Raw genomic sequence first — 12,984 nt, 5'->3', positions numbered from 1 at the left:
CAGAATAATAACGTTTAATAAGAAAAACTGTGCATTGGATTAAAAAGTACAATATTTACCTCTAAAATGAAGTGGAGTAAAAGTATAAAGTAGCAGAAAATTGAAATACTCAAATAAAATACAAGTAGTAGTTTATATATTTTGTTATATAGTTTATATATTTTTTTGTAAACAAAATGCTCTCTAAAAGGAGGTTTGAATTCTAGAGGACATTTCTACGGTTTTACATAATACAACAGTGTGTGTGTGTGTGTGTGTGTGTGTGTGTGTGTGTGTGTGTGTGTGTGTGTGTGTGTGTGTGTGTGTGTGTGTGTGTGTGTGTGTGTGTGTGTGTGTGTGTGACCTGGTAAACGTGGATGTGGAGAATTTGTGAGCATTTCAGAGGATTACCAATCTGTCATCATCCCTGCTCTACACACACACACATGTACACACATGTCTGTTTTACTATGCTTGCGACTCTCATCGACATAATGCATTCCCTGCCCCCAACCATCTAACCGTCGCACGGACATATCTAAAAACAACCCTTCACCTTCACCTCAGGATCAAAATCTTAACTCTGTGCAGCAGATTGATGAAGGGAGGACTTCTCTTTGTAAAGATGTCCTCACAACGGTCTTAAACTCAAACAGGTCCTCGCACTGCACGATACACACACATTCAATTATTAACAAAAATTGCCAATCTGCCCTTTTCTGCATTCGAGCCGTTTCTTATCTAACATCCTCTGCACGTGCCTGCATAGGACGTTTTTAGTAGTGGGTGGGAGAATTCATATTTCTTTATCGAATGCAAGAGCAAGCCATTTTGCTTTGTATGCCAGACATCATCTGCCCATTTCCAGGCTTTGAATCTTTAGCGCCATTTCACCTCACTCTATGCTAACATCGACCAGGATTTCCCAAAAGGTAATGAACTTCGCAGGCATAAGTTAAACACCTTGAAAAGTCAGACAGGAAAGCAGACACAGTTGTCCCAAACAAAAGCACAAGGAGACCATAACGCTTGCAGCATATCAAGTTGCCTGGAACATCGCACAAGGATAAAAAGCCATACAACGAAGGGAAGTGTGTTAAAAAATAACTCAATGAAGTGGAAATCTTGTCTCCAGAAAACAAAAAACGGTGGTATCGGACGTCAAACTGTCCCTCCACACTGTTGATCACAGAATAACGGACATTGACAACAACATTGAATCGTGTGATTATAGGGTCTTTGAGTGTGTGTGCCTGTGTGTATGATGTGGCTCTTTGCAGTAACATAGTAAAATGATTGGCTCTGACTGAGCCTCTGAGTGCTTGATCACCCCTAATGCATCAATAAATACAGTCCATTACAAATTATATATGACTTAATATGCTTCAACTCATTTTTTGTTTTTCTTGCACCTTGTCTGTAATATTATTAAATTAGTTGAATAATTTAAAAAAAGACCCCATTAGCTATTGTGGTGCTACTCATAAATCTATACATTATTTATATCAATATAACATTTATATATAAGAATACATCTTATTATTGTATCGTATTATTATTGCATGTATTTCATCCCCCTTTGAACTGCAGTAGTTGTCTTATTTCATGTGATTGTGAGAGTAAAAAAAAAAGCAGCCCCCACAATGTCACACACACACACACACACACACACACACACAAACACACACGCACACACACACAGACACACACACACACACACACACACACACGCACACACACACACACACACACACACACACACGCACGCACGCACGCACGCACGCACGCACGCACGCACGCACGCACGCACACACACACACACACACACACACACACACACACACACACACACACACACACACACAGCGAGGAGGCAGAGTGCTGCGCCGTCACTTCAATCTGAAATGTCTTCATGAACGGTGTGTACAGTGTAAGTGTAAATGAAGGGAGAGGGACATAGAAACACAGAGGAAACACAGAGAGAGAGAGAGAGAGGAAGCATCCGAGCAGAAACTTCTCAGAGCCTCAGCTGACCAGATCTGATCTCAGACCTGTCAATCATCTACTGTATTTACCCACGACCTGTGACCTTTACAGCAGCGGGGGGGGGGGGGAGGAGGGGGGGAGGTTCAGATCAGCTGACTGCAGGAAGACACTTCCAGTTCACAGAGATAAAGATTCATATATAAACGAGAAGCAAGAGAAACTCCTTTATATAAATCATATGGGTGACCCTTTTTTCTCTGAGTCAGATGCAGTTGGTCAGGTTAGCCTAGCTTAGCATAAAGACTAGAAGAGCAAATACACTGCTAGCCTAGCTCCATCAAAACAGAAAGAAAAAATTCCAACAACTTATAGACGACAACACAAAACCAATACTGACATATTGTGCAATAATGACTGCCAATAACAATAAACACTGTTTGTAATTCCAGTGCTTAAGTGCAATACACACTTTATTTTTTACAATGTATTAATGGTAGGATTGGCTCCTTCTATACTTTTCCTAAATGCTTTTACCTATCTTCACCAGGGGTGTGTTCTTATTTGATTTGATTGTATTAAAATGTTCTTGCCTCTTTATTTATAGGGGACCTATCATGCAAAATGCACTTTTGTACGTCTTTTATACATGAATATGTGTCCCCGGTGTTCCAGGGAACTCACCAAGTGTCAGAAAACACAACCCTCTCTATTTTCCTCCATACCCAAATCTCTAAAAAAGGGGCTGCAACGGATCTGATAAAAACTGATCCAGATTTGAACACTGTCCTGACGTCAGGACGGTGGCACTACGGCTATTGGGCCAACTCCACCAATCAGGAGGAGACAGCCACGGCCATTGCCGTTCGAAAGCGCTGGAGACGCTGTAGTACATATGCCAGGCCTGTAGGTGGTGCTGTTCTCACAGAATCAGCCCTTGCAAAAACAGAGCTAAAAAATGTCAAATTGAGCAAAATGAGGCCTGGCTAAAATGCATGATCTGTTTGGTATTTTGAAAAAAAAAAAGTATAAATATGCCTTATATACAGTAGGTATGGTCCTACACTATATTATTCAAATATAGCATGATAGGTCCACTTTAACATATTAGTCTACAATCTTTCCTTTTGCCTTTAAACTGCACTGTCCCCTTCGCTCTTGTTATGCTGTAAATTAGGTACTTCTTCACAGTTAGCAGGAAGCTAACAGTGTACTGCTGTGACATATTTTAGACACCTATAAAGTGTTTTAATGTACAATATATTTAGAATAGTTTCGCCTCTTTACCTTAATGTCAGACAATCCTCAATGAAGCAGTAAACCATGTCTATCTTTTTAAAGCCATTGACAAAAAACATAACATTTCAATTTACAGCTGCTCTACCGCTACCTCATCAAATAATCTGTGCTTTTTAGGGATGCTTATCAAATTACACAACGTGTCTTGAATGCAGGGTTGTTGTAATTGTTGTTTTTACAAAGATCCAAACTGAAACGATAACCAAATGTGTGTAGAGTTAATTTGTCAGTGAATACATGCTCAAATTCCTCAAGAAGCAAGCCACGTTCCTCTGTGTAAAAAGGTGAATATTTTTTCTAAATATAGCATAAACTTAAACTCATATATGTGTTGCTGCTGCCTCATACCATAGCAGTACTTAACTTAGCTTTTTGCTTGTACTCCTGTCTTCAAAACATCCAAACTGTCCCTTTAACATTCAACAATATGATGTAAGAGAACATGATCTAACATTACACACCTGAGAGCGACACACTAACCTGAAGCTAAAAATGCTAACGCCACCTGAGTCCATTACCTCAAACCCAAAATGATTTCCACTCTCTACTCTTTCCAACCATTCAAATGCTCTCCTGCTCTTCATCCATTCATAACACATATTAATTTACCCATTGTGTGTGTGTGTTGTGTGTGTGTGTGTGTGTGTGTGTGTGTGTGTGTGTGTGTGTGTGTGTGTGTGTGTGTGTGTGTGTGTGTGTGTGTGTGTGTGTGTGTGTGTGTGTGTGTGTGTGTGTGTGTGTGTGTGTGTGTGTGTGTGTGTGTGTAGCTGAACTCACCAGGTCGTGGTTTGTGGAGTTTGAGTCGTCTTCAGGAAACGGTTTAGAAACTCCCAGAGCGACACAGTTAGCAAAGATGGCTAACAGAATGAAGATATCAAACGGTCTGAGAGACAAGTTAAGGAATATCAGGAACAAAGGTATACTTTATTTTCACGTGGACAATAGCATTATGTTGCACGTTTGTGGAACAATATCCCAAATTGGCAACGTCCTCTTAACATTTACTTAAAAGGTCAACTTTTCTAATTCATGGTGAGGCTTCTGCGAGAAAATATGATGTAAATTGCACAGCGTTGGACATCATTTCGTAACCTCTACAGTCTGTTTGTATACTATTATGATGCTATATGTGGTTTGCATTGTTAATTAAAGTAGAATAAACAGAGGCAGGTGTCTAACCTTAGGCAAGCTGAACTAAATGAGTCACTGGGATTAAAGAGTTTGTTTGATTTCCTTTGTTATTTTAACTGGGAAAATGTGCGATGAATAACTGTACCAGAGTAAGATAGAAAGCTACATTTCATTATCAAAGTAATTATGGCATTAATGCGAGTTCAGACAGGGCTACAGAGAATAGACTTTGCATCACATAAACTACACTTCCTATTAAATACATTACATCATACAAATAAATACTATGTTGTTATTGGTCACATGATAGTTAGTGTTTCTGCCAAGATTTCAGCTGTGTTTGAAACGTACATGCAGTATTGTCCGATACACAGTGTGTGTGTGTGTGTGTGTGTGTGTGTGTGTGTGTGTGTGTGTGTGTGTGTGTGTGTGTGTGTGTGTGTGTGTGTGTGTGTGTGTGTGTGTGTGTGTGTGTGTGTGTGTGTGTGTGTGTGTGTGTGTGTGTGTGTGTGTGTGTGTGTAGTCGCCTCTAGTAGATGTTCTTGTTTGCCAGATGTTATCCGTGCATATTGAAGCAAACTGTGAGTGGGGGAGGAGCGAGATGCATTAAGTATAAGTTTGCAAAATCCTTTATCACACGTCTAAATATTACAAACAAGCTTGGAAATGTATTTAGCATTCTGTAAAACTTATTGTATAATATCATGTTAAGTCCGGTTTGTTTCTATGACATACTGGGCTGTGTAGTTATTTTAAGTAATGACCCATTAATTATCTCATAATCAGTATACTGGTATGAATCTGACAGCTGATTGGTCTTGAAGGTTCCCTAGTATACTTTTTTTCAACAATATATATATATAGGTCTCAGATATATACAGAACCTGTCTCTGATTGGCTGAAACACCAAACAGATCATTGCAGCATCCCATAATCCCCTCTGTTTCAGCCCTGTTTCCAAAGTGCTGATTCTCTGTCTGTTACTTTAGATGAAAATAAGGAGCCACTCCCCACGCCCCTCTGAGAGAGATTTGGTTCAAAATAACTCAATGGTGCTCTAGGAGGAGATTCAGGTGATAAGGTCAACAATGACAATGACCCCTCAGTTCCTGCACTGTGCTCCGCTGTCTTTAATCAGTTTGAGCCTGTAGCACTGTCTTTTGTACAGGAGATTGTCTCCAAGTTAAAGCCCTCTGGTTCTCCAAATGACCCTGTCGCACCTCGACTTTTTAAAGAGGTTTTCCCCACTGTTGGACCATCTGTGCTGGCAGTTATGAACAGCAGTCTGCTCTCAGGGAAGGTCCCTGAAAACCTGAAGCATGCAGTAGTGCAACCTCGTATTAAAAAACCCAGTCTGGATCCCACAGTTCTGGCTAATGTTAGGCCCATTTCCAAAATGCCTTTTATGTCAAAAATCCTGGAGAAGATTGTCTACAGTGAAATTATGTTTTTTCTGGAAGAGAACAATATACTGGAGGTTTTCCAATCCGGTTTTAAAACTATGCACAGCACTGAAACAGTGCTTTTAAGAGTTTTTAATGACATCCTTTTATCTACTGACTCTGGGGACTGCGTTCGATACAGTCAACCATGACATCCTGATCTCTCGCTTGGAGAAGTGGGTGGGCATTGAGGGGAAAGCCCTGGAATGGTTCAGGTCATATCTGAAGGACAGAACTTTCTCTGTCAGCCTTGGTGACTCCGAGTCATCCTCTGCTCCACTCCTGTATGGGGTCCCACAGGGCTCAGTATTAGGCCCCCTGCTATTCTCCCTCTTGGGTCCATATTTAGAAAGCACGGCATCGCATTCCACTGCTATGCTGATGATAGCCAGATGTATGTCCCACTAACAAAGAAGGAGGGTTACTCAATTAGCCCACTGCTAAAGTGTCTAGAGGACATAAAGGCCTGGATGGCGTGCAACTTCCTAAAACTGAATGAAGGAAAAACAGAAGTAGTGGTTTTTGGTAGCACCACTGGCACCACTTCTGTAGACCTGGGTTCCCTGGCTCAGTACACCAAGCCCACCATTACGAACCTTGGCATTAAAATGGACCGTGAACTAAAACTTGAGAGTCAGATTAAATCTGTGGTAAAAACAAGCTTTTATCACCTGAGGCAGCTAGCCATATTAAAACCTTTTCTCTCCAGACAGCAGTTTGACACAGTAATCCACGCCTTTGTCACCACTCGGCTGGATTACTGTAACTCTCTCTACATTACATGGGGGTCAGTGGGTCCTCCCTCGCTCGTCTGCAGCGGGTGCAAAATTCCGCAGCAAGGCTTTTAACTGGTACACGGAAATATGACCACATTTCCCCCATTTTGGCTTCGCTCCATTGGCTGCCAATACATTTTAGGATTCATTTCAAAATCCTTTTGTTTACTTTTAAATCCCTAAATAGCATGACCCCACCATATCTTTCTGAGCTGCTACACCCTTACACGCCCAACCGCTCTCTCAGGTCAGCGGATCAACTGCTCCTGAACGTGCCCAGAACCAAGTCAAAGCTCAGAGGGGGCCGTTGCTTCTTTGTAGCGGCTCCCACACTGTGGAACGATCTGCCCATGCACATCAGACAGGCTGCCAACCTGCCTGCTTTTAAATCGCTTCTTAAAACCCACCTCTTCTCCTTAGCGTGTTCACATCTTTTAGAGCATTGCTTTTATTGCTTTTAAATTGTCTATTGTTTTTACTTGTGTTTATGGTGTGTGAGCTGAGCTGTGTTACTTTTTGTATGTTTTGTTTTGTTTATTTGCCTGTACAGCACTTTGGTCTGGAGGTTTAAAGTGCTCTATAAATAAAGCTGTATTGTATTGTATTGTAAGGTGGGGGGGGGGGGGGGGGGGGGGTTACATTGGTTGGTGAAGTCTGATATAACATGGACTGCGTCAAAAGCAAAAGGCAGATTAATCTGGTCTGATTTCCCAAAAAAAAGCAACTTTTTAAAATCTTGATTTGCTGCTGGTGTGTTCTTGTGCTCTGGTTTAAGAATTGCAATATAACGCCTTGCCAACAGCATCGCAATATATAGAATCAATTGAACGTACTGTAACATAGCAGCAGTTATTAGCTCCTAAATGTGTGTAGATTAAAGGATACTTCCACTCGACGATGGAGAGAGCGGCTCTTCTGATTGGGTTGTTGAGTTTCAGACAGTATAACGCTCTGGGAGCTCTCTGGACCTGATTACTGCCCTGGATCTGAGGAAGAAGAGAAATGTCATCATCACCATCATCATCATCATCATCATCATCATCATCATCATCATCTCCGGTTTCTGAGCTTGCTGTCTTTTGTGAGGCTTTTGAGAGGCACATGATAAAAAGATTCTGCATGGATAATCTTAACAATTACTTTCGGGACACATCGTCCTTGTCTCTGTACTAAACCATAACAAATTGTGCTACTAAAATGTGTACATTTGTCTATTTACAGGTCGGGCTTGTGTAGTTATTTAACACATAATTTACCAATGACTGCTGTGCATTGCTACTTGATATGATGTGAGTGTAAACATATCAGAATTGGCATATTTCTGTAGGGTTGGTCTATTGAATAGCCTAATCAATTTGTCTTGTCTTACCTGTTGTTAGCAGGTTATCTCACCTGTTGTTTGTCGTATTTTCTCACCAGTTGCTAGTAAACTATCACACCTGTTTCTTTATGTGGTGTCTGACTTGTTTCACCTGTTGTCTAACCCATTTGTTAGCATGTTGTCTAATTTGTTTGTTTGTTATCACCTGCTTCTTAGCATGTCACCCCACCTTTATCTGACATTTTTTTCTAGCTTGTTACTCAGTGTTGTGTCTCAACCTTTATTTTGTCTGCCATGTTTTTAGCATGTTAGCTCACCTGTTTTTAGCATGTTAGCTCGCCTATATATTAGCTTGTTTTTTCCGCCAGTTTTTAGCATGCGGTCTCACCTGTTTATAGCGTGTTAGCTCACCTGTTTTTTAGGGTGTCTTCTCACCAGTTTTTAGCATGTTAGCTTACCTGTTTCATTGTATGTTTTCTCACTGGTTTTTAGCGTGTTAGCTCACCTGTTTTTGGCATGTCAGCCCACCTATTTCTAAGCTTGTTTTATGATCTGTTTAAAGAATGTTAGCCCACCTTTTACTTAGCTTGTGCTCTCACCTGTTTTAGCATGCTGTCTCACCTGGTTTAGCGTGTTAGCTCACATGTTTCTTAGTGTGTCTTCTCACCTGTTTTTACTGTAGCATGTAGCGTACTTGTTTCTTTTTGTGTTTTCTCACTGGTTTTGATTGTGTTGTCTCACCTGTTTTTAGCATGTTATGTCACCTGTTTTCAGTGTGTGATCTCACCTGTTTTTTATGATGTTGTCCTCTCCTCCTCTGTGTCCCGGTTGAACTTGTGGTCGAATGAAGTGTATCTGTCCTCGTCATCCTCATCGTTCCCTCCTCTCCGTCCAGCTCTTCATCCCATTCTGGGTCCTTCATCTCTCCATCTCCTCCTCCTCCTCCTCCTTCTTCTCCTCCTTCTTCTCCTCCATCCCCCTCTCCTCCCTCCTCCTCTTCCTCAACCTCACCTCCTTCCTCCTCCCCTTCCATCGTATTGGTGTAACCATTACGACCAGTACCTGGGGATAGAGAAGATGAGAAGATTACAGCTTTTAAATGATATTCAATCATTTCTGTTAAACGTCACTGTCCTCACTTTGATATCTAAACATATATATTTTTAAGGTGTCTTTTTTAATGAATCCTTTAATGTCCAGAAAAAAACCTGGAAGAGTATGTTGTCTTGAAGTTCATAGGGTGCAGCTTGATGGCATTTAAAATGTTTTTAATGTCATGCCTGCATATTTAGCTAATTTCAACAATGTGGCTACGCAAAGCCTGGTTGGACAAAATTATAAACAGACCAGATCGAGTTAAGGGAAAGATCAACCTTGGCAAAAAACAGGTATTTAAACATGTTTGAAATAATAGCTAAAGTATGTCTGCAAAGATGTCTGAAAAGTATCCACAACATTTGTGAGAAATGGGCCGAAAACATGTAAAAATGTCTGATAATTAAGCGAAAAACACCCAATGAATATGTGAAAAATATATGAAAAAACAAGCATATGATGATATTATAGAATAGGATGCACTGTGGTAGATTAAGCTAGCCAACAGTTTATAAAGGAGGTAAAAACATCTAAAATATTCACATTAATGCAGCAGTAATATTAATCTAAAGACATATAATATAATATAATATATATAATATAATATAAAACACTGAGGGAACATTTGCACAATAAATACTTTTACTTTAAATACTTAAACTTCAGTTAAAGTCATCATAATAGTTTAATTTAATTAGGGTTTTGAATGTCGGACTTGTGGAGTGTGTGGAGTGTTTTCAGTGTCAGGACTTTTACCGAAGTAAAGGATCCAAATACTTAGTAAAGAGTCTATTCTTATTTCCTCGACTTCATGTTTCAATCAAAGTCAATTAAAAGGAAACTGGAGGAGGATGATAGAAACAGAGAGATGTGACAGTTTCCAGAGGAAGTGAAAACAGAAATATTGTAGTGAACAGCTGTGACCTAGATCTGTGTGTGTGCGAGTGTGTGTGTGTGTGTGTGATCTGGGCCGTAATTTATGTGTTAGTACCTGAGGACCCTGAACACACACACACATACACACACACACACACACACACACACACACACACACACACACACACACACACACACACACACACACACACACACAGAGGCAGAGAGATAAACCCAGTGACGGACAGCATAGTGAGATTACATCTCTTTCTCTCCCCTGCCTTTCCCTCTCTCTCTCTCCATCATTTAGTGATTTCCTAGATTTCTCTGTTTCCCATAATGCTTTGCTGTTGTGTCCAGCTGTTTTTGTACATGCAGGTGTTGAGAGTCCGACCTCACTGAACACACTGAAGACACATTCACAATCAGTGGGAAAGAACGCCTTCAAAATTTCCATTGTTAGTAGTAGTGTCCCTTTTAGTGACGTCAGAATTGCGACTCTATGCAGATGATGTGACTCAGTTGGTTTCATTATGACCTCGAGCACATACTGGGGCACTTTCTCAGCAAAATGTGCAGAGATCGGGATGAGAGTCAGTACCTCTGAGTTTGAGTTCATGGATTTCTGCTGGAAAACGATAGATTTATCCCTAAAGGTTGGGAATGAGTTGTTGCCCCATGCAAGGAAAGGTCAGGTAGCTTGGGGTCTTTTTGCAGAGGAGAAAGGAAAATGGAGCGTGAGATAGACAGGTTGAACCAGAGCTGGAAGGCAAGCTCTTGATTTAGCAGTTCATCTCCAACGATTGCATTACGTCACATTGGAAGCTGTCTGTCCATGATGATTCTGTTAAATATGTACTTGTGTTACGTCATGTAAACAAACCACGTCACTATCAGCTATGCACTTGACATTAGCCTAGAAACCACTTATCTCTTCAGTGCCTTGTACTTTATAAACAGAAAACAAATACTTTACGTTATAGGATATTTACTGGAAATGACATACAAAATAGCCAATGACAAGTAGGTAACTTTCATCTCCCTTGCCAACTCCGTACAGGAAGCTGTCATCCTATTTCGTTTTTTTTGTTGGTATAAAGGAGACTGTATCATAGTTTTCCTCAATTCAACTTCACAAATCAGATATACCTCTTCCATTGCGGTGCTTTCAAAGCAAGCAACTGCAACAAATAGAACCGAAGAGTCCGGGTGTCTTAAATTCAGCTCAAAATGACGAGGTCATGCCAATAGAAAACAATGCTTGCATCACATTGATTTAGGACACGTATTAGAGATAAGATGAAGAGTTCAGATCTCTGCGAGGACCTCGGAGTAGAACTGCTGCTACTTTGCGTCAAAAGGAGCCTGTTGAAGTGACAGTTGACCTTCCTTTGGAGGTTTTCTAGATACGATGGCTGGAAGGAGACCCTCGGGCCGACCCAGAATACAATGGAGAGATTATATCTCATCTGGTTTGTGAAAATCCAAGGATCACCCAAGAGGAGATGGAAAACGAGAAACCTCTGGACTACCTTGCTTAGTCTTTACTACAGTGATCCATGACCGTTCAAACATTTCATGATTGGTTTGTACTTCTTTTTTGTATCTCAATTAAAAAAATAAACATTGTCCATGACTGTGGCTGGTAGGTTTGTTAGTTTTAGGTTGGGTTGACCAAAATGTCTGCAACAGAATGACGTACCCATAAACTAGCTGGATTGTCCATTGATACTCTCTTAGAATACTATAGTTGTTGACATTTCTCATAGGCAGCAGGTCAGGGTGGATGGATGGGTGAAACAAACACAAGACTTTATCCAAGTGTACCTTGGAGACCTTTGGAGAATGCATTGTATCTAGAAAGAGTCCGTCACAGGTCCACTCCATTCCTAAAAAACAGAGATCTAACCCAGAACTAGAGTCAGGACACATTTGCTCCATCACAACACAAATTATGACATAACGTTCAAAATAAAAGCATCCCGAACTGTGTCAGTGATGGATTATTTCTCTGAAGGTTGATTTGATGACTTCATTTTTAAATAATGATCAGCAAAAATGGAGAGAGATTACACATTTTCAAAAAAAAAAAAACAGAATGTCACTTTAAAGTCTTTCCTCCCTAAAGTCATTGCTGGCGTCACCGCAGCAGGTTTGTCACCCGTCCAATCAGAAGCTCAGGTTCTGGGACAGTGTAGGTCACATGACTTTGGGGGATCACGTTGTTTCTTCCTGCATCACCCGCAGGACCGCAAGAACCGACTAATTATCCCCGAATTATCCCGAGTCAACTCACATCATCATGACAACAGTGTGTGTGTATGTGTGCGTGTATGTGTGTGTGTGTGTGTGTGTGTGTGTGTGTGCGTGCATGTGTGCGTGCGTGTGTGTGTGTGTGTGTGTGTGCGTGTGTGTGTGTGTGTGTGTGTGTATGTGTGTGTGTGAGAGAGAGAGTTGTGTGTGTGTGATGGTGAAACGGGGCATCCCATCACTCGCACACAACAATGCATCCGCCTTGTTAACTTCCTACTTTTCCCTGCCTTGTCTCTGTGTTCGCGTGTGTGTGTGTGTGTGTGTGTGTGTGTGTGTGTGTGTGTGTGTGTGTGTGTGTGTGTGTGTGTGTGTGATGATGATGTGTGTGTGTGTGTGTGTGTGTGTGATGATGATGTGTGTGTGTGTGATGTGTGTGTCACGCTGCCCTCCAGCCTGGTCCAGCTGGAAGGTCATCAGTTCGTTTAGTGGATGTTGGGGCAGTTTTTCTTCTTCTTCACTGCTCAGATTGCAGACTCCCAGAAGCATTGGAACTTCTAATGAAACCCAATCAATACGCCATCGGGTTGAAATGGATTGTCTTTTGTTTTGTTATAATGCTTTAAACAGAAATAAGTGTGTTAAAAGGTTACTTTTAGAACTAAAAAGACACTTGAAAAGAGTAGACCTCCACCAACGCCATTTCCATAAGTGAAAAATGCTGCGTGTTTCCGCCACGTGAATTAAATTCCCCTAAAAAATATGAAAGGGTTCTTCCATGGCCCATGTTTCACCTTTCCACCGATTTACATTCAAATGAACAAAGCCTCCT

At 41.0% G+C, this 12,984-nt stretch overlaps 1 pseudogene; it reads right to left on the bottom strand.

Moving 5' to 3' along the window:
- The window catches only part of LOC117477491, a 59,995-nt pseudogene extending 47,294 nt beyond the window's left edge, over window positions 1-12,701 (bottom strand).
- Window positions 12,702-12,984: the final 283 nt, after the last annotated feature.

The sequence above is a fragment of the Trematomus bernacchii genome, unplaced genomic scaffold, assembly GCF_902827165.1.
Source record: "Trematomus bernacchii unplaced genomic scaffold, fTreBer1.1, whole genome shotgun sequence".
NCBI classification, from domain to species: Eukaryota; Metazoa; Chordata; class Actinopteri; order Perciformes; family Nototheniidae; genus Trematomus; species Trematomus bernacchii.
This window is presented reverse-complemented; position numbering and strand designations above follow the sequence as displayed.